General features: G+C 51.9%; 1 protein-coding gene across 1 annotated transcript in view; it reads right to left on the reverse strand.

Annotated features, from left to right (window-relative positions):
- The window catches only part of LOC140395888 (uncharacterized), a 145,885-nt gene extending 135,376 nt beyond the window's left edge, over positions 1-10,509 (reverse strand). The window contains exon 1 of the mRNA XM_072483958.1: positions 10,301-10,509. The gene's annotated coding sequence lies outside the window, so the exon portion shown is untranslated. The remainder of the gene's footprint in view (positions 1-10,300) is intronic.
- Between the last annotated feature and the right edge of the window lie 217 nt (positions 10,510-10,726).

The following is a 10,726-nucleotide window of genomic DNA, read 5'->3' on the forward strand; positions in this document are numbered from 1 at the left end:
TCTCTGCGCCTCTCTCTCTGCCTCTCTCTCTCTCTCTGCCTCTCTCTCTCTACCTCTCTCTCTCTGCGCCTCTCTCTCACTGTCTCTCTCTCTCTCTCCGACTCTCTCTCTCTCTGCGCCTCTCTCGCTGCCTCTCTCTCTCTCTCTCTGCCTCTCTCTCACTCTCTCTGCCTCTTTCGCTCTCTCTCTGCCTCTCTCTCTGCCTCTCTCTCTCTCTCTGCCTCTGTCTCTCTCTCTGCGCCTCTCTCTCTCTGCGTCTCTCCCTCTGCCTCTCTCTCTCTCTCTCTGCCTCTCTGCCTCTCTCTCTCTCTGTGCCTCGCTCTCTCTCTGTGCCTCTCTCTCTCTCACTGCCTCTCTCTCTCTCACTGCCTCTCTCTCTGCCTCTCTCTCTCTGACTCTCCCTCTCTGCCTCTCTCTCTCTCTCACTGTCTCTCTCTCTGTCTCTGCCTCTCTCTCTCTCTCACTGTCTCTCTCTCTCGCTCTGCCTCTCTCTCTCTCTGTCTCTCTCTCTGACTCTCTCTCTCTCTCTCTGCCTCTCTCTCTCTCTCTCTGCGCCTCTCTCTCTCTGCCTCTCTCTCTCTCTCTCTCTGCCTCTCTCTCTCTCTCTCTCTGCCTCTCTCTCTCTCTCTCTCTGCCTCTCACTCTCTCTCTCTCTGCCTCTCTCTCTCTCTCTCTCTGCCTCTCTCTCTCTCTCTCTCTGCCTCTCTCTCTCTCACTGCCTCTCTCTCTCCCTCACTGCCTCTCTCTCTCTCTCTGCCTCTCTCTCTCTGCCTCTCTCTCTCTCTCTCTCTCTCTGCCTCTCTCTCTCTGCCTCTCTCTCTCTCTCTCTCTGCCTCTCTCTCTCTCTCTCTGCCTCTCTCTCTCTGCCTCTTTCTCTCTGCCTCTCTCTCTCTCTCACTGTCTCTCTCTCTCTCTCTCTCTCTCTGCCTCTCTCACAGAAACATAGAAAGTTGAAGGAGGAGGCCATTCGGCCCTTCCAGCCTGCTCTGCCATTCACCACGATCATGGCTGATCACCCAACTCAATAGCCTAACCCCGCATTCCCCCATATCCTTCGATTGCCTTCGCCCCAGGTGCCATATCTAACATACAGGGCGAGATTCTCCGTCCCGCCAGCCCTGTTTTCCTGCATGACACGCGGGATTCTCCGTCTGGAAGTGCGCAGGCGTGGGTGCGACGCTGGCGAAGCAGCCGATGGAGAATCCCACAGACAATGTTTTGGCCTCAACTACTTCCTGGGGCAACAAATTCCACAGGCCGACCACTGTCTGGGTGAAGAAATGTCTCCTCATCTCTGTCCGAAATGGTTTACCCTGAATCCTCAGACCGTGACCCCTGGTTCTGGTCACCCCCACCATCGGGAACATCTTCTCTGCATCTCCCCTATCGAGTCCTGTTAGAATGTAATAAGTCTCTATGAGATCCCCCCCATTCTTCTGAACTCCAATGAATACAATCCCAACCGAGTCAATCTCTCCTCATATGACAATCCCGCCATCCCTGGAATCAGCCTGGTGAACCTTCGCTGCGCTCCCTCGAGAGCAACAACATCCTTCCCCAGAGAAGGAGACCAAAACTGCCCACAATACTCCAAGTGTGGCCTCACCAAGGCCCTGTACAATTGCAGCAACACATCCCTGTTTCTGTACTCGAAACCTCTCGCAATGAAGGCCAACATACCATCAACCTTCTTTACCGCCTGCTGCACCTGCGTGCTCGCCTTCAGTGACTGGTGTACAGGGACACCCAGGTCTCGGTGCACATTCTCCTCTCCTAATTTATGACCACTCAGATAATTTGCCGCCTTGTTTTTTCTCCCAAAGTGGATATCCTCACATTGATCCACATTATACTGCATCTGCCATGCATTTTCCCCACTCCCTCAACTTGTCCAAATCGCACTGAAGGAGCTCTGTATCCTCCTCACAGCTCATCCTCCATACAGCTCACCCTCCCACCCAACTGGGTGTCATCTGCAAATCTGGAAGTAATACATTTTGTTCCCTCATCTAAATCATTGATATATACTGTGAATAGCTGGGGTCCCAGCACCGATCCCTGCGGTACCCCACCAGTCACTGCCTGCCAGTTTTAAAAAGACCCATTAATTCCTACTCTTTGTTTCCTGTCTGCCAACCGGTTTCCTGTCCATCTCAATGCACTCCCTTTTTAAATAGTGGAGTTACATGAGCTACCCTCCAATCTGCAGGAACTGTTCCGGAGTCTATTGAATCCTGGAGGATTACCACCAATGCATCCAATATTTCTAGAGCTACTTCCTTAAGTACTCTGGGCTGTAGATTATCAGGCCCTGGGGATTAATCAGACCTCAATCCCATCAATTTCACCAACACCATTTCCTTACTAATATTGCTCCCCTTCAGTTCCCCCCCCTCACTAAACCCTGCATTCCCCAACATTTCTGGGATCTGATTTGTGCCCTCGTTTGTGAAGTCAGAACCAAAGTATGTGTTTAGTTGCTCAGCCATTTCTTTGTCCCCTATTATACATTTCCCTGTGACTGACTCTAAGGGACCTACATTTGTCTTCACCAACCTTTTTCTTTTCGCATACCTATAGAATCTTTTACAGTCAGGTTTTATGTTCCTTGCAAGCTTCCTCTCATACTCTGTTTTCCTCATCTTAATCAATCCCTTAGTCCTTCTTTACTGAATTCTAAACTGCTCCCAATCCTCCGACCTGGGGCGGGATTCTCCGAACCACCGCCGGGTCAGAGAATCGCTGGGGGGGGCGGCGTGAAACCCCCCCCCCCCACCGGCCGCCGAATTCTCCGGCGGCAGAGATTCGGCGGGAGCGGGAATCGCGCCGCGCCAGTTGGCGCCCCCCCCCCCCGCGATTCTCCGGCCCGCGGGCCGTGGGGGCACTCTTTCCCCTCCGCGTCGGCCACAGCCTCCGCGACGGCCAACGCGGAGGTGACCCGCCCCCCCCTGCGCATGCGCGGGAATGACATCACCAGCTGCTGACGCTCCGGCGCATGCGAGGACTTCCGCCGGCCGGCGGAGTCCATTCGGCCCCGGCTGGCGTGGCGCCAAAGGCCTTCCACGGGACAGCAACCACTCCGGTGCGGGCCTAGCCCCTAGAGGTGAGGGCTTGGCCCCTAAAGGTGCAGAGAAATCCGCATCTTTGGGGCGGCCCGACGCCGGAGTGGGTTCACACCCCTCCATCCCGCCGAGACCCCCCGCCCCGCCGGGTAAGGTAGAATCCCGACCCTGGTGTTTTTCTTGTCCTATTTGTATGCTTCTTGCTCGGATCGAGCACTATCTCTAATTTCCCTCATAAGCCATGGATTGGCCACTTTTTCCATTTTAGTTTTGTGCCAGACAGGAATAAACAATTCTTGCAGTTCCCCCATCCGTTCCTTGAATGTTTGCCATTGCCTATCCACTGTCATCCCTTTGAGTAATGTTCCCCAATCGATCATAGCCAACCCATGCCTCATTTCAGTGTGGTTTTCTTTATTAAGGTTCAGGACCCTATTCTCAGAATCAACTACACCAGTCTCCACCTTGATGAAAAATTCCATCATATTATGGTCGCTCATCCCCAAGGGGCCTAGATTGGCCATGATGCCGTTCTCATTGCACGGTACCCAGTCTAGGATGACCTGCTCTCATATTGGTTCCTGAACCTATTGGTATCAGAAAACCATCTCATGAATTCCTCCTCTGCAGTATCGTGGTTAATTTGATTTGCCCAATCACTATGCAAATTAAACTCACCCATAATTACAGATTATCATAGAATTTACAGTGCAGGAGGAGGCCATTCGGCCCATTGAGTCTGCACCGGCTCTTGGAAAGAGCACCCTACCCAAGGTCAACACCTCCACCCTATCCCCATAACCCACCCAACACTAAGGGCAATTTATCATGGCCAATCCACCTAACCTGCACATCTTTGGACTGTGGGAGGAAACCGGAGCACCCGGAGGAAACCCACGCAGACACGGGGAGGATGTGCAGACTCCGCACAGACAGTGACCCAAGCCGGAATCCACCCATACAGATTCCACATTGTCGGAGCTCATGTCCTTCCTCACTATTGCATTTATTTCCTCTTTAACTGCAACTCCACCACATTTTCCTTTTTGTCTGCCTTCCTAAATCCTGAATAGGTCTGGACATTCAGTTCCCACCCCTGGTCACCTTGCAACCATGTCTCCGTAATCCCGATTAAATAATATCCATTTACGTCTATTTGTGCGATTCGATCATCCACTTTGTTGTAAATGCTCCACGCGTTTATTGTAAAAGCCTCTAAGCTTGTCTTTTTAACATTACTCTCTGTTCCTGTCTCTTTCTCTGCTTCTCTCTGCCTCTCTCTGTCTGCTTCTCCCTCTCTTCCTGCCTCTCTCTATCTGCCTCGCAGTCTCTGTCCCTCTCTCTATCTCTGCCTCTCTCTCCCCCGCTCTGCCTCTTTCTCTGACACTCGCTCTCTCTGCATCTCTCTCTTTGCCACTGTCGCTTCCTCTCTCTGACACACTCTCTCTCTGACACTCTCTCTCTCTGACACTCTCTCTCTCTGACACTCTCTCTCTCTGACACTCTCTCTCTCTGACACTCTCTCTCTCTGACACTCTCTTTCTCTGACACTCTCTCTCTCTGACACTCTCTCTCTCTGACACTCTCTCTCTCTGACACTCTCTCTCTGACACTCTCTCTCTCTGACACTCTCTCTCTCTGACACTCTCTCTCTCTGACACTCTCTCTCTGACACACTCTCTCTCTGACACTCTCTCTCTCTGACACTCTCTCTAACACTCTCTCTCTCTGACACTCTCTCTCTCTGACACTCTCTCTCTGACTCTCTCTCTGACACTCTCTCTCTCTGACACTCTCTCTCTCTGACACTCTCTGACACTCTCTCTCGCTCTGACACTCTCTCGCTCTGATACTCTGCTTTTCTCTCTCTCTGCCCCTCCCTCTCTCTCTGCCTCTCTCTCTCAGCCTGAGACTTCTCTCTCTGCCTCCATTTCTCTCTGTCTCCCTCTCTCTCAATGTCTCTCTCTCTACCTCTTTCTCTCTCTGCCTCCTTCTCTCTGCCTCTCCCTCTCTCGCTCTCTCTGCCTCTCTCGTGCTCAGCTCTCTCTCTCTCTCTCTGCCTGCCACTTCCTCTCTTTCTGCCTTCCTTTCTCTCTGTCTCCCCTCTCTCTGACTGTCTGACTCTTTGCTTCTCTCTGTCTCTCTCTCTCTGCCTCTCTCCCTCCCTGCCTCACCACCTCCCTCTGCCTCTCTGTCACTCCCTCTCTATTTGCCTCTCTCTCTCTGCCTCTCTCTCTCTGCCTCTCTCTCTCACCGCTCTCTGTCTCATCCTCTCTCTCTCTGCCTCTCCCACTCTTTTTCTTTATGCCTCTCTGTCTCTGCCTCTCTCAATCTCTCTCTCTGCCTCTCTCTCTCTCTTTCTGTCTCTTCCTCTGCCTCTTTCTCTCTGTTTCTCCATCTGACTCTCTCCCTCTCTGTCGGTCTGTCTGTCTCTCTCTCCCTGCCTCTCTCTCTCTCTCTCTCTCTCTGTCTGTCTCTCTGCCTCTCTCTCTTTCTGCCTCTCTCGCTGTCTCTCTGTCGGTCTCTCTCTGTCTGTCTGTATCTCTGTCTCTCTCTCTTTGTCTGTCTCTCTCTGTCTCTCTCTCTTTGTCTGTCTCTCTGTGCTTCTCGCTCTCTCTGCCTCTCTCCTGCTCTCTGCATTTCTCCCTCTCCACCTGCCTTTCTCCCTGCCTCTCTCTCTGCCTGCCTCTTCCAATCTCATTCTGTCTCTCCTTTCCTCTCCCTCTTTCATTCTCCCTCTCTCTCCCCATTTCTGTCCCCCCTCTCCCCGAGCTCTCCAACTCTCACACGCCCTGATCGATCCCACTCTCCCTCGTTCTCTTTTAACCTCTCTCTGTTTTGCAATCTCCCTCTCCCTTTGTTCTTCTCTCCCTTTCTCACCCGCTTTTCCTCTCCCTGTCTCCCTCTTTCAATCCCTCTCCCTCCATCCGACGCTCCTCATCGCTCTCCCTCGCTTTAACCCTCTCCCAAGGGAGCGTGAGTAGATCGGCTCCGATCACTCTTTCTCCCTCTACAACCCCCTTTCCAACGCCTGAATCCGACGCCTGGGTCCAGAGAGATCCCACGAATCCCTGTCTTTTACAACACTTCATGCGGCATCCAATGGCCTTGAATTTTAACCGCTTCACACACTCACGCTTCCGGACTCCACCAATGAGAAAGCGCCACTCGGCTCCCCTGTTTTAGGCTCCAGAGCAACCAGCTCAAAATGGCTGCCAGCGGCGAGGCCTGTTGATCAGGCCCGTTGGTTGCCGGGGGCAGCTGGTGCGACGAGAGTCGCGAAACAGGCCGATCTTTCCCAGGCATGGAGAGTTTCAATCTTTGAAATCAAAACTGTCACCAGAGGCGAGATTCAAACCTGGTACAAAGTATTTGAGCACATTTTGCCGTATTGCATTCTTTGCAAAAGCAACAGCGTGTCTCACAGCCTTTGTCAAAATGGCAGAGATCTCCCCTATCCCTCCCATCGAAGACCATCCCTCTAACTCCCTAACTCTCCCATCGAAGACCATCCTTCTAATCTCCTATCTCTCTAACTCCCTAACTCTCCCATCAAAGACCATCCCTCTACCTCCCGAACTCTCCCATCGAAGACCATCCCTCAAATCCCCATCCCTCCCATCGAAAACCATCCCTCTAACTCCCTAACTCTCCCATCGAAAACCATCCCTCTAACTCCCTAACTCTCCCATCGAAGACCATACCTCTAATCACTAACTCTCCCATTGAAGACCATACCTCTAATCACTAACTCTCCCATTGAAGACCATCCCTCTAATCACTAACTCTCCCATCGAAGACCATACCTCTAATCACTAACTCTCCCATTGAAGACCATCCCTCTAATCACTAACTCTCCCATCGAAGACCATCCCTCTAATTCCTTAATTCTCCCATCGAAGACCAGGCCTCTAATCCTCTACCTCTCCCATTGAAGACCATCCCTCTAATTCCTTAATTCTCCCATCGAAGACCAGGCCTCTAAGCCCCTATCTCTCCCATTGAAGACCATCCCTCTAATCACTAACTCTCCCATCAAAGACCATCCCTCTAATCCTCTACCTCTCCCATCGAAAACCATCCCTCTAACTCCTTAATTCTTCCATTGAAGACCATCCTTCTAAACCCCTATCTCTCCCATTGAAGACCATCCCCCTAATCCCCCCTAACTCTCCAATCGAAGACCATCCCTCTAATCCCTTAACTCTCCCATCGACAGCCATCCCTCTAATCCCCCTAACTCTCCCAAAGACAACCCCTCTAATCCCCTATCTCTCCCATCGAAGACCGTCTTTCTAATCCCCTAATTCTTCCATTGAAGACCATCCCTCTAATCCCAAAACTCTCCAATCGAAGCCCATCCCTCTAATCCCCCTAACTCTCCAGTTGAAGACCATCCCTCTAATCCCCCTAACTCTCCAATCGAAGCCCATCCCTCTAATCCCCCTAACTCTCCAGTTGAAGACCATCCCTCTAATCCCCTAACTCTCCAATCGAAGACCATCCCTCTAATCCCCTAACTCGCCAATCGAAGACCATCCCTCTAATCCCCCTAACTCTCCAATCGAAGACTATCTCTCTAATCCCCTAACTCTCCAATCGAAGACTATCCCTCTAATCCCCTAACTCTCCAATCGAAGACCATCCCTCTAATCCCCTAACTCGCCAATCGAAGACCATCCCTCTAATCCCCCTAACTCTCCAATCGAAGACTATCTCTCTAATCCCCTAACTCTCCAATCGAAGCCCATCCCTCTAATCCCCCTAACTCTCCAGTTGAAGACCATCCCTCTAATCCCCTAACTCTCCAATCGAAGACCATCCCTCTAATCCCCTAACTCTCCAATCGAAGACTATCCCTCTAATCCCCTAACTCTCCAATCGAAGACCATCCCTCTAATCCCCTAACTCTCCAATCGAAGACTATCCCTCTAATCCCCTAACTCTCCAATCGAAGACCATCCCTCTAATCCCCTAACTCTCCAATCGAAGACTATCCCTCTAATCCCCTAACTCTCCAATTGAAGACCATCCCTCTAATCCCCTAACTCGCCAATCGAAGACTATCCCTCTAATCCCCCTAACTCGCCAATCGAAGACTATCCCTCTAATCCCCTAACTCTCCAATCGAAGACTATCTCTCTAATCCCCTAACTCTCCAATTGAAGACCATCCCTCTAATCCCCTAACTCGCCAATCGAAGACTATCCCTCTAATCCCCCTAACTCTCCAATCGAAGACCATCCCTCTAATCCCCTAACTCTCCAATCGAAGACCATCCCTCTAATCCCCTAACTCTCCAATCGAAGACCATCCCTCTAATCCCCCAATTTCCTCACCAGAAGATTTGAAAACATTCCCACAACCATTCTCTGCCGATGGTGTCTGGGGAGGGAGAATTCATTGGTGTTTGCCGTAGCTAAGGTTAATCTGTCAGATCGCTGTTCAGACACTGTTAATAGGCGTCCGCCACAATAAGATACAGATCCAAATTCCCCACTCTGATCTCAAAGCCCCTCATAATCGACAAATGCCAAACTCCAAATTTCTTAAGAAAAGATAAAATGCCAAAACCTTGGAGGGAGAGAAAGGAGGGGGAGGGGTCGTCTGAGAGAGAGAAAAAGGGGGACTGAGTGATAGGAGCAGAGAGAGGGAGAGAGAGACAGAGAGACAGAGAGAGAGACTGAGAGAGAGAGACAGAGAGAGAGAAAGAGATAGATTGAGAGAGAGAGAGACAGGCACACACACACACACAGAGGACACAGAGAGGGACACAGAGAGAAGGGCACAGAGAGACACACACAAATAGCGGGACACACAGAGATAGAGAGATAGCGAGCAGGAGAGAGAGAGACAGAAAGACACACAGAGGGAGAGACATAGAGTGAGAGAGCAATGCAGAAAGAAGGTCACAGAGAGGGAGAGACACAGAGAAAGATAGAGGGATAGAAGAGACAGGGAGAGAGAAAGGGACACAGAGAGAAAGAGAGAGAAATAGAGAGAGACCATGGGACAGAGAGAGAGACAGTGAGAGATACAGGGAGAGAGAGATGGGAGAGAGATGGGGCGAGAGAGGCAGGGAGAAAGAGAGAGAGATGGAGAGTGGGATATGGGGAGAGAGAGTAAGAGAGACAGGGAGAGAGAGAGAGAGAGATGGGGAGGGAGAAAGAGTCGAGAGAGAGAGAGAGACAGGGAGAGATGGGAAGAGAGTATCAGGGGAGAGAGAGTGAGAGAGAAAGGAGAAAGAGATGGGGAGAGAGAGAGAGAGAGAGAGAGAGAAATGGGGAAAGTGAGAGACAGGGCGAATGGGGAGAGAGTGACGTGGGGGGGGGGGAGAGAGTGACGTGGATAGAGAGAGAGAGAAGGGGAAAGAGAGAGCTAGGGAGCGATGGGGAGAGAGGGACATGGACAGAGAGAGAATGAGGCACTGTAAATTCTATGAGACGCGGAGAGAGAGATAGGGCGAGAGAGAGATGGAGCGAGAGAGGGATAGATGGAACGAGAGAGACAGGGACAGATGTGGAGAGAGGGACAGGGAAAGAGAGAAAGAGGAAGAGAGACAGTGGAGGTACAGGGAGAGACAGACGAAGAGAGAGAGAGACAGTGGAGATATAGGGAATGGGAGATGAGGAGAGAGAGATAGAGAGAGGGAACGAGGCATGAGACAGAGAGAGAGCGAGATGAGAGAGATGGGGGGCGGGATTCTCCGCACCGGCCATGGCACCACGGCACAAGCCCGCCCGCGGATCGATGGGCGCCGATCGCGGGCCAGGCCACCTTGGGGGCATCCCCCGGGGCCTGATCCCCCCCGAGGACTCTGCAGGCCCCCCGTGGAGCCAGGTCCTGCCGGTAAGGACCTGTTGTGATTTACGCCGGCGGGACCCGCTGAAAACAGGCGGCCACTCGGCCCATCGCAGGCCGGAGAATTGCCGAGGGGGCCGCTGCCAACAGCCGCCGACCGACACGACACGATTCCCGACCCCTCAAAGAGAGGAATAGACAGGGAGAGAAAGAGGGTGAGGCGGGTTGAGAGAGAGCGACGGGAGAGAATGACGGGAGAGATATTATTCGCCAACCGAGCCACGCCGAGCAGGCTGATGTATATTCCTGAGTCAGCTCGGGATAATCAGTGATGGTCTCGAATCTGAACTGAGACAGGGTTGTCCAACAAAGCAATTCTGAAGAAGACATTTCACACATGCAGCCCATCTTCAACTCTGAGCAACGCACAGACTTACATCGAAGGAGCGACTCGTCCTCCAACTCGCAAAAGTCCCAGAGATCTTCCTCGGGCAGGTGAGAGGCCTTTGCCGTCCCGATCGCCACTCACACGCAGCAACACTGGCTACAGGACTGCGCTCGAAACATGGAGAAACGGCTGCTTCCAAATCCACACACAGGAGCAATGGGATGGAGATTTTCCAAGTACTCACTGGGTCACTGCATGTCGAGCAAATCAAAGATTCAGACAGAGAGACAGAGACGCAGGACTGACAGAGAGAAGATGCAAATCTGCGGTTTCCAATTTAACAAGGTCGACAATACATAGCCAGGCCCCGCCCCCACTGTGACCCCTCCCCCCTTCCATTTCTCACTCACTATCATGCTTACATCATCCCTCCCTGCCCGCCTTAGATACAGAGTAAAGCTCCCTCGACACTGTC

Source organism: Scyliorhinus torazame, chromosome 19 (genome assembly GCF_047496885.1).
Source record: "Scyliorhinus torazame isolate Kashiwa2021f chromosome 19, sScyTor2.1, whole genome shotgun sequence".
NCBI lineage: Eukaryota > Metazoa > Chordata > Chondrichthyes > Carcharhiniformes > Scyliorhinidae > Scyliorhinus > Scyliorhinus torazame.